An 18,915-nucleotide genomic window follows, 5' to 3' on the forward strand; every position below is an offset into this window, starting at 1 on the left:
TTGTGGGCAGACAAGACTGAAGGTTGTTTAGTTCTGGGATTGGAGTAACAAATTTTGCCACAGTTCTGCAGAAGCATAGTCCTCTAAAAATAGCCTTTTCCTAGTCATGGTTTCCAATAGAAGAGAGTATATGCACCCCAGGTCACATGGCTTAGATGGCCACCTGGTCTGCATGGTACCATGAAGCTGGACACCTCTACCAACATCAGTACCCAGGGAATCCAGACACAAATGAAGGAGGAGGAAAAGGTGAGAAGTAGGTTAAAAGGTGACTGGCTTCTCCTTTACAGTCTTGTCTGCAGCCTGACCTGCTGTTCTGTAGGTTTCCTCTAATACTGGAGCATTCCATGCTGCAGGGAAGCTCCTTAGGCAGGAAGGTGAACAATTCCAGAGAGTTTCAGGAAGTCCCTGAAACTGATCAGATTTACTAAGCCCCTCTCTGCAAGAGTAAGCAATAAGAGCGGAAAGTTCCTCTCGGAAACACTGAGACAACTTTGCAGACCAGGTGCCTGGAAGAAGCAGAATCCAGCCAAAATGCCCAGACAGGTTTGAACCAACTGAAGCACCTGGAAAGGACACCCCTTCAATGTTTTGAGCTGCCTGCAGTATGCTCCGAGTCCCTAGCTTTGTGAACTGTCACCCATGCTGGGATAGACTTTGATAATGCAGCTGTCTTTGAGTTATTTCTGCTCCTGTAAGTAACCCCTCACCCATATTTCTGTAAGTAAACCCCCAACAGAACTCTTTGGTTAACCAGGTTGGACTTTGGTAGTATCCATATGTTGGTGTGCCCTGAGTTCCCTATCTGGGGTGAATAGATGCGCATGTGTTACATCCCCCCAGGGAAAGGTTTGTTATACAACGTATTTCAGCCTGCTTCTCCTTAGGCCACACAGTGAACGGATGCAATTACTCTTGTACTCTACTGCTTGTTCTGTGTGACAGCCTCAGTGCATGGATCCTTTCTACCTGGCATCAGGGGATTAATTATTTATTCCTAATCCACATCACAGCGCTACTCTGTTGGCTACCCTTGCTCCCTCCCCCGTCCCATGCTAATCTCTAAATTTTTGAGGCTAAGGCAAAGTTTGCACACAACTCATTTCTGCTCCTTCCACACAATCCCTGAGAGCCATGCATGTGGAATGTGCAAATAAATATTTGTCAAAAGAATGAATGAATGCAAACTGAACAGATGGAAATTTATGGAGGTCAGAGCCTGGCTCTGCCTGATTTATTCAGCCCCTGGCATAGCATCCCATGCAAATAGTCATTTAATACTCGTGTTTGATGATCATGGAACAGATAATGAAACCCTGCAAGGAAGGGCTGAGGGTAAGGCCCTTTAGTGTTGGTATCTTTTGTTGTAAGCTGTCTCAAATCTTTTTTAGAAGTAGGCAGAGTTTAAATAATAAATGAGTGACTGGGTTGGTTAAGGCCTTAAACCCCCAGGGTCTTTCCAGATTCTGCAGCCCCTTTCACGCCCCGAGGGCAAAGCAGCCTTCTGGGAATTGGGAGGGAAAGAGAATTTTTCATTCACTTATTCATTCAACAAATAAGTTTTGAAAGGCAGAATGTGTTTTTCTTAAGCAGTCACCTTGCTCCAGGGTTTCTAGATAGAGCCCTTCTCCCGGTCTCTTTTAAGGCTACAGATTCTTGATTTTGCCCAGAGATTTTGGGGACATGGATGAAGGACTATTGATACAGACCTAAAAGCATCTGAGATGAGGGGAGTACAATCCGCAGACAGCGGGCTCCCTCCGTCTCTCCTAATGCATCAGCGGCTGATGCAGTTGCCTAATCCCTTGTCATCTGTTTATGTCAACTCCTATCTTCTCCCAACACTCAGATGAAGCCTGATGTGACCTCATGTAACACAGCAGAGGTGTCACCTTGCAGCAAACCCTGAACAACAGTCTCCCTTGATTTCGAAATGCACCAAAATTGGAATTATTTATGATCAGGTTTATCTTCCTGAAGCATTTTGCTTCTGGTTGTAGCTAAATTATACCAGTTGATTAACACAGGCAATCAATGTCTGCCTGTCGGAGGTGTCTTAACTTGCTATATATACTTTTGGTAAATATCACAACAGTGTTTTAATCTGTAAATCGGATTTGTCAGGGCTGATTCATTTAAATTGTTCACACGCCCCAAATTCTCTCTGACAGCATCTATGTGGGAGCCTGTCTTCTGAAAAAGATAACATTACCTGAGGCTTGCGTTGGCTTAATAGTGGGAAAAATACTGCACTGCAAGAAATAAAGGAGAGTCCACCTCATATATACCGGGCTCCTTCACAAAGCCAACCCCAAGCAGAGAACATGGACTGGGGTCAAGGAGAGGTCAAAAACATATAAAATGTCAATGATGCTATTAATACCTGTGACAAAAAAAAAATCCATCAATACCTTTGTGCTATGGCCTGTGGTAAGAATTTTTTGTTTGGCGGGTTTGTTGTTGCTGCTGTTGTTGTTGTTGCTGCTGTTGTTGTTTTGCATTGCCCAGGCGGGAGAGGTGGTTCAGTTGCTAAGAGCGTTTATTGCTTTCCAAAAGGATTCAATTCCCAGCACCCTCCACAACTCAAAACTGCCTGTAATTTCAATTTCAGGATATCCAACACGTGGATATTTCTGGCCTCTGTGGGTACAAGGAACACGTGCAGTACACAGACATACATGCGGACAAAGACTCATATATAAAATAAATAACATTTTTAAATTATTTGTATCAGCATATTCAATCCCAGAAGTAACTACATGAGGAAAACTTGACTGTACAAAAGCGGAGTACCCACTTGAAAAATAACTAGATGTTTGCTAGGGCTCTGCCTGACTGCAACTCTGAGAGCCAGGCTGAGGTACTCAGAATAGAGCGTTCTGACTGACTAGGGTTTTGAAGAAAGAGCAGGATGACCAGGGTTAGGACTCTATCTACCCTAAGCCAAAGTCCCTAATGGCTTCCCCAACCCTCCCTTAACCCATTTTAGCAATATTTTGTCATTCTTGAACACAAGTAGCCCTTCATAAAATTAAAAATATTAACAGCAGATGGTTACTTTTCAATATTTCTTCAGTACAAACATGACGTAAGTGCCTTTTTAAGTTCTATGTCATTTATCATGTGTAATTATTTTGTGAAGCATCCCTTCTTTATCACACAGGCAGGCTTAGCAGACAGAGGAACTCAAGAAATCACAAGAAGTAGTGCGGGGCTGTTTAGGGACGAGACTCTGCATTAATCTACCAGGTACAGCAATGACTCCAGAGGAATCACAGAGGCTTAGGAAACAGAACCCACGTTCCTAGCCTATTTATACCCTGGGGTGCCTGTGATCAGACAAGGGGGCAAATCTGTTTGAGCCTTAATTTTCTGACTTTTTTTCCCTCCAGGAAGAAGTGACCTTTGACCTACCACTCAGACTGACTGGGAAGACCAAATATGGCCATTCCTAGCTATGTGCTTTGTGTGGTATGAAGTCCCATGTAGAGGCAAATATATAAAAGGGGGCCATATTACCCAGATGTGTCCCACAAGATTTTATTTTGGGGATGGTGGAACCACTTTGAAGCCAACGCTCTTTCAAAACTGAGTTGTGGGAACTTAGTTTCAGGGTGCCAGCAGCTGGCTCAGTGGAACAGTACTCCAAATAATTAAATGAACTTTCTTCAAAAACAACCAAAAAATTCCTGTAGACGGATGCTTTCGCACGCTCCCAGCCCCGTGGCCCTATAACCCTAGGGAAAACTGTTTGCTGTGTTTTTAAACTAGAAATCTATTTCTATGCTGGGTGAGACTTTCAAAATGAAATTTGACAGTTTTTTCTTTGATTCTTCCCTCTCCCCACCCCATATCTGTTTGTTTGTGTTTTCTCTCTTTTCCCCAGGGTGTTTCCAACTGCCAGGAAGGCTGCCAGCAGGGCAGGCTGGAAGCTGTAGTAACCTAGGGGGTGGGGGTATCTTGGATTGAGTGAAAAGGAGAAAAAGGCTAAGGCGTTTCTGGCTGGCAGGTGCACCTGTAGGAAGAAGGGGCTTCTTGTGGCTGTAAGAGCCTCAGGAAACAGAAGGGAGCCAGTATAGAAGAGGAAAGAAGGAAGGGAATGGGGAGGCCAGGGGGAAGATTCTCTATGCTCTACTCCATAGCACTGGACTTGCAATGAAGCCCCCACATCACCTCCACCGTGTGTGTGTGTGTGTGTGTGTGTGTGTGTGTGTGTGTGTGTGTATGTATGTACGCACGCACACACACATATGTATATAGAAGAGTTTTTAAATATAATGTTATGTTCTCTTCCCCTTCTCTGCCTCCAGACTCTCTCATATACCCTTTCTTAAAACCCACGGCCTCTCTTTTGTATTGTTATTGCATGTACATATGAATGTACAAAAATACTCCTAAATATAACCTACTCCATCTTTATAAAGGTGTATGTGTGTGTTCTCAGGGCTAACCACTTAGTATTGGGTAACCAATTGGTTTGTTCTTCCCTGGGGAAGACTATACCTCCCACTCTCAACACTCCTTAGTCGCCTGTAGATCTTCGTATAGGGGTGAAGCCTCAAGGGCTTCTCCTCTGTCCACTTCTGCATGTCTGTTGTGGTTCTTGTTTTGCTTGTGTTTGGGCTGTTATGTTGGTGAGAGTTTATGGATGTAGCTTCTGACATTTCTAGAAGACATGCTATCACAGAGAATTCTCTGTTCCTCTGGCTATTACACTATTCCCACCTCCTCTTGAGAATGTTCGCCGAGCCTTAAAGTGTGTAAGCATTTTATAGTTGTACTCATTAGAACTGGGCTCTGCAACTCTCCCTATTGATTGGTTATAGTTTTCTGTAGTGGTCTCCATCGTTGCAAAGAGAAGTTTCTTTGATGAAGGGTCAGGACTACTACATTTACCTGTAGTTATAAGAGCAAATATTTAGGATGTAGTTAGGGATTATGCTGGTTTGGTGGTTGTAGGCTCTCCTCTGAGATCCATGACGTCACTGGCACTGAGTAGTTTGGTAGATTTTCAGTACCAGGCATGAGTTTCTTCTTGTTGAGTAGGTCTTGAGTTCAATTAGAAAATTCAATTAGAGAGTAATACATTGATTAGTACCAATGTATTTGTGCTACTATTGTGCCCTTTGCTTTATCCCGCTGTGCTAGTCATTGTTGTAGACAGTAGGCATCATAACTGGGTAGGACTTCCTTTGGAAGCCTGCATGGTACCTTTGGTAACATGATAGTTAGGACACTCAAGTCAGTTCTAGTTCAGGACCTCTGGACTTTGCTTCTGAAGTATGTGGTATCTTCAGCAATGGAAACTTACCTTTTACATCTGGGGGCAACCAAGGGCAATAGCAGTAGGATGTATATTTTACAAGTTTCTTGGACAGTCATTCTCAACAACTCAAAGAGGCCTTCCAATGCCTGGTATTAGGGCTTTGTTTTTGTTGTTTTGTTTTGTTTTGTTTTGTTTGGGTGGTCTTTGGCTTTTGGAGGAGTCTTGTTAGTACAGATGGGAAAAGTTAATTAAAACTATATATGTATATTTATGGGGAATATATTTTTTATAGAATTATATGTGTCACAGGTTTAGGACATCCTTATTGTCATTTTTATACTCCTCCCTCCCTCTGTGTTTACCTCCTTCTCCCATCTCTAAAGAGCCCCCACTTTCTCATTCCCTGATCAGATTACTATACCAGATGCAGCTCCCTATTCTTGACCCTCAAATGCCCTATCCTGGCAATAATTCCATTTTCCATCATTTTGAATAAAGTAACCTAGACCCAGAAAGACAAATGTCATATTCTCCCTCCTTGGAGGCTCCTAGCTCCAGATACTCAGACACCAGTCCCTAGCACCTCCACCTCTTTCAGCTTCATGCCCCACCCCTACGGCTCTCACTCTATTGCCCCTGCCTGATGGATTCACCAACTGAGTCCATGCTGACAGCCTTTCCAGACTCTCTAAACAGAACCCTCATTCAAAACTCAGAGAAACCCAAACCTAAGCATACATTGCATAGAAGCTATCAGTCTTCAACTGAAAATTGGCATTCTGTCTTGGTATACAAAGCTATAGCTCAAAGAAGAAAACAAAGTGTGAAAAGAAGGTTGTATTCTGTGCTCTGGAATGTGGGGTTGAAAACCTTTTCTGAAGGCCAAGTTAATAAATATTCCAGCTGCTGTGGCTATTAAGTCTGTCAAGACTATTCTACTCTGGTCCTTGTAAAGAACCATCCACAATGTGAATATGGCTACATTCCAATAAAACTTTATTTATAAAATCAAAATATTTGGGTGGCAGATTTTATATACTACTGCTGGAGCAGTAAATATTGCTTTTGAAAAATAAGTTACCACCATACTGAATGATACCCAATTTTAATCCCAGAACTCAGGAGGCAGAGATAGATCAATCTGTATGAGTTCTAGGCCAACATAGTTCCAGGCTACCCAGGGCTAATAGGGAGGAGACCTTGTCTCAGAAACAACAACAAAACAAACAAACAAACAAGCAAAAAACAAAATCCAAGGTTCTACCTTGACATATTTGTAAATTACAAAACACTGGAATTTTTTGTCACATGACAGGTAAGCTTACCCATGCAGCTAGACACCAGTTAGGCTGCTGATGTTGGTTTGCTATGGCAACCCTCTGAAAAGAGCAAATGGAGCTTTCTCATATGCATCCCCAGCTGTAAGATGTCCTGACCCTGGTGAAGACCAGATGCACCCATCTTACCATCTCTCTCACCCTGGCTCCCGAGAGTGGGAGTTGTTCTGCCTAGAGTACTCCTCACACATCACTACCAAACCTAAACCATGAAGCCTGCCCTCTCACTGTCTGTGAAGCCCTCTCTCTGACCTTTACTGGCAGGTGTGCCTAATGTCCAAGTCTTTTCCCTTTTCCAGGGCCTCTTTCCTTCTCAGAGGTATGGTGTTGTGCTGGTCAGTTTTGTGTCAGTTTGTCCTAAGCTGTCATCATTTGGGAGGGGGGAATCTCAACTGAAAAACTGCCACCATAAGGTCAGGCTATAGGCAAACCAAGCCTATAGAAGATTTTCTTAAACTAGTGATTGATGTGGGGGAGCCCAGCCCATTGTATGTGGTAAGGTTTCTGTACTGGTGTTCCTAGGTTCTATAAGAAAGCAGGCTAGCAAGCCTTGAGGAGTAAGCCAATAAGCAGCACTCCTCCATGACCTCTGTATCAGTTCCTGCCTTCATGTTCCTGCCCTGTTTGTGTTCTTGCCCTGATTCCTTTAATGATGAAGAGTGATGTGGAAGTGTAAGCCAAATATACCCTTTCATCCCCAAGTAGCTTTGGGGTCATGGCATTGTATCAGAGAAATAGTAAGACTAATTAGAACAGAGAATAGAGTGCAAACCTATAGCAGACCCATTCCTTAAGAGAACTGTAGCAGACAGGCATCCACGTCAAGGGTGTCAGCCCAATCCAGGCTCTCCTTCGTGGAGGTTGCACTCCTCCTCCTCAGGTTTAATGTTTTTATTACTAGGACATAGTTGGGGTACCGCAAAACCCATCCTGTACCTCAGTTTACAGTTCCCAAGCCTGCACTGCTAAAGCCTCCCTAGCATGCATTTGCATTGCAGCCTAAAGACTAACCATCTGGATGATGTCTGAGCCCCTGTGTAGCTCATCTAAAGGTAGAAGCAAAGTCCTGGAAGAATTTGGAGCATGGGAGTCTGAGTAAGACTTAGAGGTGACTAATAGTTCCTAGAGAGAATGGAGTAATAATACCCAGAGAGGAATGGTCAGTCAAGAGTTCAGAGTGGCAGGAACATAATAAAAAGCCAAGCACAGTGGTAACGGCTCATAATCCCAGCAATGCATAGGAGATGAAGACAGGCAGAATCCTGGAACTTGCTGACCACCCAGGCTAGCCTAATCAGTGAGAGACCCTGCCTGAAAAGACAAGGCAGATACTTTCTGAGTGGGAAAACCCCTGAGATTGTTCTCTGGCCATCATGTGTGTGGATATCCCTACACACACACACACAAAACACACACACACACACACACACACACACACACACACACACACCCCTCAACTAGGGGAAGCTTCTTCCCCAGGGGATATATAGCAATGTCCAGAGGTACTTTTGGATCTCATGACTGAAGCAGCATCTAATAGGTTAGAGGCGAAGGGTATTGTTAAATACTCTCCAGTGCACAGGCCATGACCCCTCAACGAAGAAGCTCTTGGCTGTAATTGTCAACAGTGCTGAGGCTGAGATTTTAAGAATGTCTTTGTTCAGCAGTTCTCACACTATGAAGAGTTATGTCATGGGTAGGCAGGTCATCACACTAGAGTGCTTAGTGGCCTAGCTCCCTCAAGTGGAGTGCATGGTTGAACCTCAATGGAGACTGGTCCAGGGTTATGGTAGCAGGAAAGGGCAAGCATGTGGCAAATAATCTTTTCTGGTATTATAGCTTTTCCCTCACAGATGCAGATGAGAATGTACCTCTCCAGGGGATGCTATTCCAAGGGTGATTCAGATGAGGGGTGGAATTGAGGTGAGCTGCTGCTAATACTGACTACGCCTCTTGGTCACCTCCAGTCCTGCTGGCTTGATGTGGACCTGGTATGGGTTCTGTACAGAAAGCAGGGCAAACATTATTTAGTAGTTGGCTTCTTAGCTGTTTCTTATTGAGTTTTGGCTTCACCTTCTAATATAATTCTATCTCCTTTGCACCTTTAATCAATTCTTCAGTTTCTGGTCTGTTCATGCCCCTTGCCCTTTTCTTTCTATTGCATGCTTTTGATGAATTCCTTCTTTGGTCATTTCAGTGTATACCAGCAGGGAACAGAAACGGATGTACAGCCTAAGGCACCTTTCTGAAACAGTGACCATGTCTGTTGCATTAAATACCAAGCTTATGTGAATAGAATGGCATGGGCCTATAATTCCAACACTTGTGAGACAGAGGCAGGAAGATGGGCCCAAGTCTGAGGCCATTCTGGTCCAGCTACCAAGTTTCTGATAAGACAGGACTACATAGCAAGACCTTGTCCTTAAAACAAATGTCAAAAACAAACAAGGGAAAATTTCAAAAAGGCCAAGCAATCTTGCAAGAAAAAATTTCTAGACTGTGTTGCCAGAAGCCAGAGGACCTGAGTAAAGAAAATCATTTTGTTTATCTGTTGCTATGGACAACTAACTCACAGTGACTTTAACACTACTATTAGGTTACATTGATTTGTAGGTTGACTTAGTTCCCTCGAGTGGTTCTAGATTGGGGTCTCTTGAGGGCTGAATTATACTACTGAGCCTGCTTGGTTCAAGACACTGTGTTCAACCCTCAGCACTAAATTAACCGAGTCCCATGTCCAAGTACCTCATAATTCAGGCCTATTTAGATAGAAAATCTCTTCAGATAGTGTTAGTTCAAATGACATCTTACTGTTCTAGCAAAGATGTTAATCCAATATGATTATATGAAGAAATCATTGGTGTGGAAACGGGATGCTGTAACAACATGAGAATATCAAGACTAAGGACTGTCATACTGGAAGAAGCTGAAGGATCTATCCAGAGTCCAAAGGGAGCATGGCCCTCCAGACACCTTGGGTTTCGCTCCTAAAATTGGGGGGAATGAATTTCTGCCTTAATAACCCAACCTATTTATAGAATTCTATATAGCAACCCTAAGAAATGCATGCAGGACCTCTCAGGAAGTTGCAGCCAGATCTTGATTGAGACTGGAACTTGGAGGCTGGAGGCTGTCTTAGTCTGTTTATGGTGCTGTAACAATGAATTTTAAATTAAGTAATTCATAAGTGATAGAACTATCTTTGCTTCAGAGCTAGAGGCCTCAGATTCCAAGATGATGTATGGTTAAAGAAGTGTTTCTCAACCTGTGGGTTATGATCCTTTTGGAGTGGCATATCAGACATCCTAAAGATCAGATATTTACATTAAGATTCATAACAGTAGCAAAATAACAGTTATGGAGTAGCAACAAAATAATTTTATGGTTGGGGTGGGGTCACCACAATATGGTTAGAGACTTGGTTTACCTTCCTTGATGGCACCTTCTTACCACAGCCCCAATGCAGGAGAAGAGCAAGAAGGGTAGGACAGCTTGACAGACTCCCTTAAATCCTTGTACAAAGGCACAAACTCCATTTGTGTGTGTGAAGACCTTAAGGCACGATCATCTCCACAAGCCTCATTTCTCAATGAACACAAGAACACAGGAGATTGAGTGTCAATGTAAATTTTTAAAAAGGGACACAGATGCCCAGGTTCACAATATATAATTACAAAAGACTCATTGAAACTGTGAGTCCAGGAGGGCATCTTCAGAAAACAGATGACTGCTTTACAGTGACAGGGACATCTGGGCCTGCCAAGTATTTAGGCAAGTATGTTAGGCTGGTTTTTGGTGGCTACAAAAGTCAGGTGGAACCAGATTTCTTTTGATGTATTCTAAAGTTATACGAAAAGCAATTCAGTGCTACTAAGATAGGACAAAGATTAGGTAGAGAAAAATGCCAGGAGAGAAAAGAACAAAGATGGGTAGACATGCCACAAATGTGTGGCCAGAGGATGACATGCACAGGTGAGTATAGAAGTTGGGAACTATCACAGGGACTACCATGTGTAATGTCTCATACCCCTGTGTCTAGGAATTACCTGGTAACACTGAAGAGAGATGTGCCAGCTGAGGCTTGGAGAGAGTAATGAGTGGACAGAGCCACATGGAGAGTAGCAAAGAAAGATGACTATAGCAACATACATCCAAGACACCAGCATCTGTAGGTACTAAACGGTGCCCTTGGGAAAACAGGAGTGGAATTCAGGGCAAGCTGTTGCTTCTTGCTGTCAGAGGCATTCTGGATGACATTTTCCATTTTACAGTCTGGCTCTAGTCTCTAGCAGTCACCAAACTAGACATCATTTCTGAAATTAAGGTAATAGAAGCAGTGTCAGGAGGAAGGAATAACCAATGTTTTCTAAGCAGATATTAAAAATGAATACCCTCAAAATGAATATTTCACAGAGAGGAGCTTGGCGGAGAGGAAAATATAAAAAGATAAGACTCACCTGGTTCGTCCACATGTTCTTAGGAACACATCTCTTTTTCTCAGTTGGTCCTTCTGTAATTCCCCTTCCTGGCATCCAACTGGACTTGGAGCAAGACAATGGATCTACTAAGTGTCACATTTTCTCTGATTCACACAACACAGATTGTCTCTCATCCCACACTCTAGAGCTGTGCCCGGTGGCTTTGCTCTGGTTGATTGGCTGAGAATATGTGAGAGGCAGCCCCGTTTTCCTTAGTGTTAATTTCATCTGTGTTAAGTGTGGCCATTTTTGTCAATGATCATGAAGTGAATCTCTGTGATTAGTCATTTAACTGTATGGTAATTACAAACTAAATAGTGTTTACAACAAACCGCTTGGTTAGGAGACAGAGTCTGTGTCAAATTATAGCCTGTGAAAATTACATAAGTAAAAATTTGCATCTAGAAGGGCCCTTCATAAAAATTATAAAAAGATTGTATAATTTTTTTTGTTTTCATTGCATACTAGCTCTATAATTGTCAAACCAATGAAAACTGGGTCCATAATACTTTCTTTCCAAATTATTTCTCTCATAACTGCATTAACTGCATATATATATTATGGAAAGCAACACTGGCAATCACGTTGTTTTTCTTCAGATTAGTGGGAAGTATCATAATGAACACAGATCCCTCAGAATGTATTCAGTGAGGGAATGGGCAGAGAAGCTACTGGTAGGGCATGCAGCATAATGATGGCCCTGCCTCCCTTCCTGAGCCATGAAAGATCCACTCACCTCTGAGAAGCATCCTGACTTCTAATTCTGCCTGAAATTTCAAAAGCATTCATTACTCTTTGTTCTATGATTAGTCAAGAAAAAAGCTGTCCCCTCAATCCAAATAGAGAATTGCATGAAATTTTCTAAAATGGGGATTTTTAGCTTAAGCTCTTGAATTTGGACAATTGCCTAGAAAGACTTTAATTTTTTTTTTGTAAATAACCAGAAGAAAAGCTTTAAACATCAAGATCTTTTCTTTTCTTTAAAAAAACAAAATCAGAGGCAAAGAACTCAGAGTGAAACAGTCCCACGGTTGACTCTGCCTGGGGGGACTTACTCCATCAACAGAGACAACATAATTCACACCACCCGCTTTGTAGCAAGGTTGTCATTGAGGCTTACACATGCTGGAGGATGCTATTCATTTGTCTTTACCCTCTTAGCTTTAAGAGTATGAGCTTACTTCTTTCCCTTGGCTCCCAGTTTCCTCTCATTTGTCCATAAAGACCAGTGCTCATTCTGTAAATAATTTCCCCTTTCTAAAGTTAGTAGACACAACATGCTGGCAAATAAGTGCCTAATGTCTCTCACAGTTGAAGAGTGAGTAGGAAGTTAATGACAACTGGAGCATCATTTAGAGACCTCGCAAAAAGCACTCGTTCACTGATGCCCTGACGTGGAATTTATTGGTTACCCATCAAATATTCTCACTATTCTTCATCCTGCATTTCAGAATATAAAACTCCCAGCATAAAGTAGACATTTGATATTCATTGCAAAGGTAGGAAGGCTTGCTTCCAAGAACCCCCTTGTCTAAGCAGGGAGGCAGGTTTATACACAGGTCTTGCTAATATGTTTTGATTGGTATTCTGGAGTATTTAGGAAGAAGTAGCACTGAAGCGCAAATAAGGAAGTAACTCTGTCTCAGAAAATTAAGATCCACAGGAAAGGTGTGGCATGTGGTTTTAAAGAATGATCAGGTATTTATCAGCTGCAAAGAAGACTGGAAGAAATATATCCAAGTTCCTGTGTGAACTTGCGTGTAAGAAATGCAGGCATCACAAGCAAGGTGAGGGCCTGGGCAAAGGCCTGGAGACCTGTGGTTCTGATAAATGTTTGCTGTGGCTGTGATCCAGAGGATGTCCAGTCGAAAGCTGTTAAGTGACATCTGGGAAGATCAACGGTTGCTAGGTACTTACAGATAAGAAAAAAGAGAAAAATAGATGGTATGGTTGATCTGGTGCAATTGGGAGGTGGGGGATAAGGGCTCCCTGCTGAAGGTCAAGTTCACTGTGGAAAACACCTCTTGAGAAAAGAGGGAAAAAAGTTATAGCGCTATCCGAAAGATTAATGAAGACAAGAGTTCTGGGCCTGAGATGGGTAATCTGTCAGTTTGATTAGATTGAGAAAGGTTGAGGAAAGTAGATCTCTCACTGAGCTCCAAGGGCTTTTCTAAAGACATGACGATCTGGAGGCCTCTGTCCTCATCCTGAATGGGCCCAGTGATGGATTCAGAATTTGAATAGGCTATAGGGAGGAGCTAGAACTACAGGATCTAGATGGCAGAAGTATCTTGAGTCACTGAAGCACATCTTTGGGGGACTGCATTATGTTGCCCTGTTTCCTCCTTATTAACTCTGCTTAGTTCCCAGCATGGTGTGTGTGAGCCAGGTTGCCGTGCCCTCCCCAAAACTGATGCTGGTTGTTTGAGAATGTTCCAGGATTTTCTAACTAGGGATATGGATTCACAACAGCCACCAATGTCAAGGCCAGTCAGTGACTTCCCAGTCCACTGGCACACATTCAAGAAGAGTAAGAGAATGCTAACAATGACCGTGCAGAACAAATGCATTTATGTGTGGGGCAGGTGGACCATACCATCAGACAGAAGAACTGCTAAGGTTGAATGAGCTCAGACCTTGTGAATCTCAGAATTGAGTGGGGCCACTCCCTGCCTGCCTCTACATGCTCTGAAACACATAAATATGACACCCCACTGAAAGGACCATGGCAATCAGTCACATAATATAATATAAACACCCGTAGTTCTCTGTGTTAATGAGGTATCTATTTAGGTTCTGTGTGTTTAGCTACTGAGTTTCCCTTCCTGTGCATTTCTTTCACAAATGTATTTAATCCCTGGTTCACCCTCAGTAAGACATATGCATTCACATTCACCATCTTTAAGCAACTGTCCTGAAGAACTTCACCTAGGTCTCCCAGAGAAAGTGTTTTCTCATCCAGCCCCACTGTACTCTTGGCACCCAATTCCCCTGGAAAAAGCAAGGACCAGGGACTCCTGTTCCCAACTCCCAGAGGTATGCCAGTACTGTCTGGGTAGACAGGAGACCAGGAACCACAATTGTTCCAGACTACACTGTTATTCACTCAGGTAAAACACAGATTGAGGACAACCCTTATGCACTGCGTTTTGCCTTCCTTGAAAGGTGGCTATGCTCTGGGTACCTCAGTGTCCAGGCAGGACACAGCCCTGCATTCATTGCCAAGTGGGAAGGGGCTTCAAGGGAGAAAAACCTCTGCTACACCCTGCTGACAGACTCACACATCTCAGGATGGAAGGTAGATGGTGACTGAAGTCATCTTTAGTAGGGTTGTCTTTTTGAGATCGTCCCAGATAGAACTAGTAAGCAGTCCGCACATTCTATGCATGCTTCCTCAGCTCAATCAGAAAGCTGGTCATTCATTCAGGGGAGAGGTGACATGTTCTACATGACTAGCTTATGATCCACCAAGGCTCTTGCCCTCACTGCCTAAGGGACTTAACTCCTTTCACCACAAAGTAATGAGATTTCTGAGCTAGCCAAGCAAACCCTTGCTCCCCTAGTTTGCTTATTACCCTTAGTCATAGCAAGAGGGAAGTAATTACCACAGTGACCATGTCATTCTGACCCCACAACAATATTGAAAACATAGGGACAGTACCTTGTTTGAATTAGTTCCTTCCTATGTCGTACTGTTAAATTTTTCCATTCCAGTAACATAATGGTGGCAAGAAAATAATTTTTTTATATATTTTTAGGTATGTGTTCCATTAAAGGTGGCCATCTGTATACAACCCCTTATTTTAGCTCAATCGTGGTCTTCAAGGAACTTAGGTGCTAAGTGCAAAGTTAGCATTTACAAATGAAGAAAGGGAGACCCTCGGGCTGGCACATAGGAAGCGATGATGTGTTCATTATCATTTGTGCAAACTATATGTGTGTTGGAAAAGGATGTTTAATATGCAAAGATTGGTGGCACATATTTGGACATTTTATTCATTTTTTTCTTACAATATCACTAATAAGAGATTGGAAGTTGGAAGGCTCGTGCTGAACCAAACAACACGATACCTTGTGAACTGGTGGGGCATTAGAGCCAGCAGCAGAAGGGTGCCATGTGTCCATTTCAGAATTTTGGTTCTAGGCAATTTCAGACAGTACGTGATTAATTATGATTAATCGTATTTACTTAATAGTTCCTTGTGGATATTTCCATCTGAAAGCAGACACCTGGAAGTTATTCAAGTTGGTGGCTAAAATTTTTCATTCATCTTTTAGATACTCCTCCGGAGCCCGACCACTTTCATCTCCTTATTTAAAAGTGTCTTCCTTTGAAAACATGGGAAAGAGTGGGTTTTTTGCTCCTAAGTCCTTCTAGTCTTCCTAAGGATTCTGTGACTTACTTAGAATTAAACTGTAAATGGGCACTGCATTAATTAGGCTGCATCACCTAAGCTTTCTTCCTTTCAGTGCTCAGTAGGTCAGATATCTGTTTGGAAATCACAAAGGTGGGGACCAGGGAACTGCGAGCACTAAAGGGATTGTATTGGTTGAATACCTCTAAGTGTATTTACTGAGTACAACTTGCTAGTGTGGTCAGACTGGCTTCAGATTAGCAGTCCCGTTTTCTCAGCCTCTACACACTGGGGTTGCAGACTTACACTTGAACAGTGGTTGCAGACCACCTTGAATACCCACTTAAAATACCTTCTGACTCAAAGCTTGACACTCAGCATATATGACCGGATACATTTCACATCCAGCCGTCAGGTCTTCTCAAATGGTGGTCTCTGGGCTCCAGTTCCCTCGAACACACTTAAGATGCTCCAGTTTGGTTCAGTACCTCAGAGATGGGCCCAGGATCTACGTTTTCACAAGCAATATTATTCCCACATATTCAAATGTAAATGTCACTTTCTCTAAACCCTTCCTCTCTGTGTAAGGAGCATGGTACTTATAGATACCAAAGACTGAACAGCAAAGATGGTGAGAGACAAGATCAGAGTGGTCGGCCTTCAAGAAGTTCTTTTCTCTTAATTCTAGCCAGAGGCAGGGGATTAACTGCTGCTTTCTTTTACCTCTTGCCTTTTCTAAAAGGCAAACTTTATACTTAGACAAATTTCATTCTGAAGGTAGTTTCAAAACCAATATGTGGAATGTTGGTAGAGCTGTGGCAGGAAGGGGAGGGGAATTGTCTACAAGGTGATAAATTTGTCATAGCATTTTAAAATTAAATAGTACATGAAGTTTGGGAAAGTTCAGTGTAAACTGAATTTGGAGATCATAGCCTAGGCACATTCCCAGCCTAAGAAGGAGCCCGTAGACAGGATAACAATATAACTTATTATGAGGCTGTTTGACTGGAAATAAATAAAAGGATTTTAATATAGTTTCAGATTGTGTTTTCCTCTGCTTTTGAAGTCCATTGAATTCTTAATGTTGATTTTCTACTTTTTTTGGCTTTTAAAATCCAGTCCACTAAGGTCTACAAAGCTGTTTCCCCCAAGGCTAAGTCTGTTCTAGGTGAGCTAATCAATCAATTTCAACCCATTAGGAAAGAGCACTCAAATAAAAAGAATCCTAACCTTTTGATGGATTTGCTAGCTGTTTGCTCAACGCAATTTTTTTTCTAATTGGCAAAATACCAGAAAGAGAAGCAGTCTTACATTTTAAGAAAGGGAAGGAGTCCAGGTTCCTGAGAACCATGCAGCATTCGGGGGGAAAATGTTTCTCAGATCCGGAGCTATTGATTAAGTACAGCCTCCTTTGGTGGTGATGGAGTTGTTCTTAATTAAATCTTTCTAGCCCAAGTTGAAATGCACACATGCTTAGGATATGAAAGAAATGCTTCCAAAAAGCAAACTGGGGAGAAGATGTGATATTTGGCCGAACTGAACATCAGACTTCAGCAGAGGCTTTGCCCTGAGCAATTCAAAAACTTTTCTTCAGACTCAGGTCTACAGAATGATTCTGGTCACAGGATGAGACTTATCTGAGTCCATTCTGCTGTCACATGACCAGCCTAGCCTTACTGCTAAACTAGACTATGGTACAGAGACTGATTTGTGATGCTACGTTTGGTGAACAGGGTCTTAACCCAGAGGGATTTTTCTCTCTGACCTGTGAAGTGTGATGAGATACATTGGACGCAGTTGACAGGACTTCTTCAAGCTCGCAAAGGTTTTTGTTTTGCCTCAAAATGCTGTATCACAACCCCAGAGACTAGACTGGGATGGGATTTACTCTTGGTGCATGAATCCTCTCACCCCACCCCTAAATGTTTCCCCCTCACCCCCAATGGTTCCCTAATAGTTGGATTAAGTGCAGAAATTAGCTGTTCATTAAATTATTAGAAAAACTATATTTGTTTAATTCAGCTCTGTGGTTTCAAAAGTAAGGAGGAATAAAACACTAATGCATGTATTTCTCTTTTCTCCTTTCTAGGTTCTGCCAAGACAGAATAATCTCCAAGGTATGAGACAGCATATTATACCCCACTTCGTTGGCTAAACTCAGAATGGTATTTTTTCTGTTTGTGGTGAGTGTGACCCTCAAATGGTAGCCAGGAGTGGTTATTGGCTCTGCTGGTGGTGTCGGTGAATGGAAAATACTACAAATATAATATGGTCGGATCAGACCAGGAAGGAGAGGGGCAAAGAAAGGAAGGGAAGGAGGGGAAGAGAGGGAGGCTTTCTTGCTTGATTAGCCCTTTTATGAGACAGCAGACTTTTTGTCTCTGAGTTTCAAAGACAGAAGACAGCTTCTTTGTGAGCCAATGTGGCAGGGCCCCACACCTCCACTGAAGCCTATTTTGGAAGAATTAAAAAGCAGAAGCCCCTCCTTATAGCTCTGAGTCCTCAGCTGCATAAGGTCTCCTATCCAACTCTGCAGGACCACATTAGCCAAGCTGTCTAACTTCCAGAAGTCTCCGTAAGAACAAGCTATTGCGGATGTACTAATCATATTATGGAACACAATAGGAGCCCCTCTTGATTCCCTTAGAGGACCAGGCATAGAGGATGTGCACCATCTGGTTGGTGAAGGCAAGAACTATTTTTTTTTCAAGAGGGCACCCATCCAAGTTCTGTTTCAAGCGCATCAGAAGGAGGAAGGATAAGCAAGTCTGTTTATAATGAGAGCGGTGCTGAAGCTAATAAGATGGGGTGTGTTTTCAGTGCGCGACGTCTCTCTGAAGCTACGTGTGTTTGCAGTACATTTGGCCGCCTTGCTTGTTCGGAGGCTGGGCTTCCAATTGAAAAATGTAAAACTCTCCATGTGTTAATTGGAAAATAGAGGCATCTTTTGCCGTAGAGCATCTGGCTTCCTAGGTATTAATTACGGCTCTGTCTACACATAGAGACTAGTATTTTTAACATCTCTTATTCACCATGTTACTTTTAGAGACTGTTAAGTTTTCAGATCACAGGGGGAGAAGAGTAAGATAAACTCTACTAGATATTGGGTGCTTTTAAAAATGCTAGGTGTGGCAGCACCCGCTTGTACTCAAAATTGCTTTATTTAAAAAAAAATCTCAACCACCTTTTTATTCTTTAAAAATTTCATACAGTATATTTTTAGCATATTCTCCTCCATCCCCCAACTCCTCTCAAGCCCTCCCTACCCACTCAACTCTGTTCTTTCTCTCCCTTTCAAAACAAAATGTAAAAAGGAAAAACAAGTAAATACAGAGAGAGAGAGAGAGAGAGAGAGGAAAACATGGAGTCAAATCTGTTCTGATCAACTACTCCTGAACATAAGACCTGTCCTGGAGTGGGATGGATATACCCAGTGTCCCACCACTGAAGAAAACTGACTTTTCATTTCCTAGCAGCTA

General features: G+C 42.5%; 1 protein-coding gene across 1 annotated transcript in view; it reads left to right on the top strand.

The window, feature by feature from the left end:
* Positions 1 to 18,915, top strand: part of Sema6d (semaphorin 6D) — a 592,899-nt gene that overhangs the window by 389,043 nt on the left and 184,941 nt on the right. The window contains exon 4 of the mRNA XM_063283741.1: positions 17,526 to 17,553. The gene's annotated coding sequence lies outside the window, so the exon portion shown is untranslated. The remainder of the gene's footprint in view (positions 1 to 17,525; positions 17,554 to 18,915) is intronic.

The sequence above is a fragment of the Rattus norvegicus genome, chromosome 3 (assembly GCF_036323735.1).
Source record: "Rattus norvegicus strain BN/NHsdMcwi chromosome 3, GRCr8, whole genome shotgun sequence".
Lineage (NCBI taxonomy): Eukaryota > Metazoa > Chordata > Mammalia > Rodentia > Muridae > Rattus > Rattus norvegicus.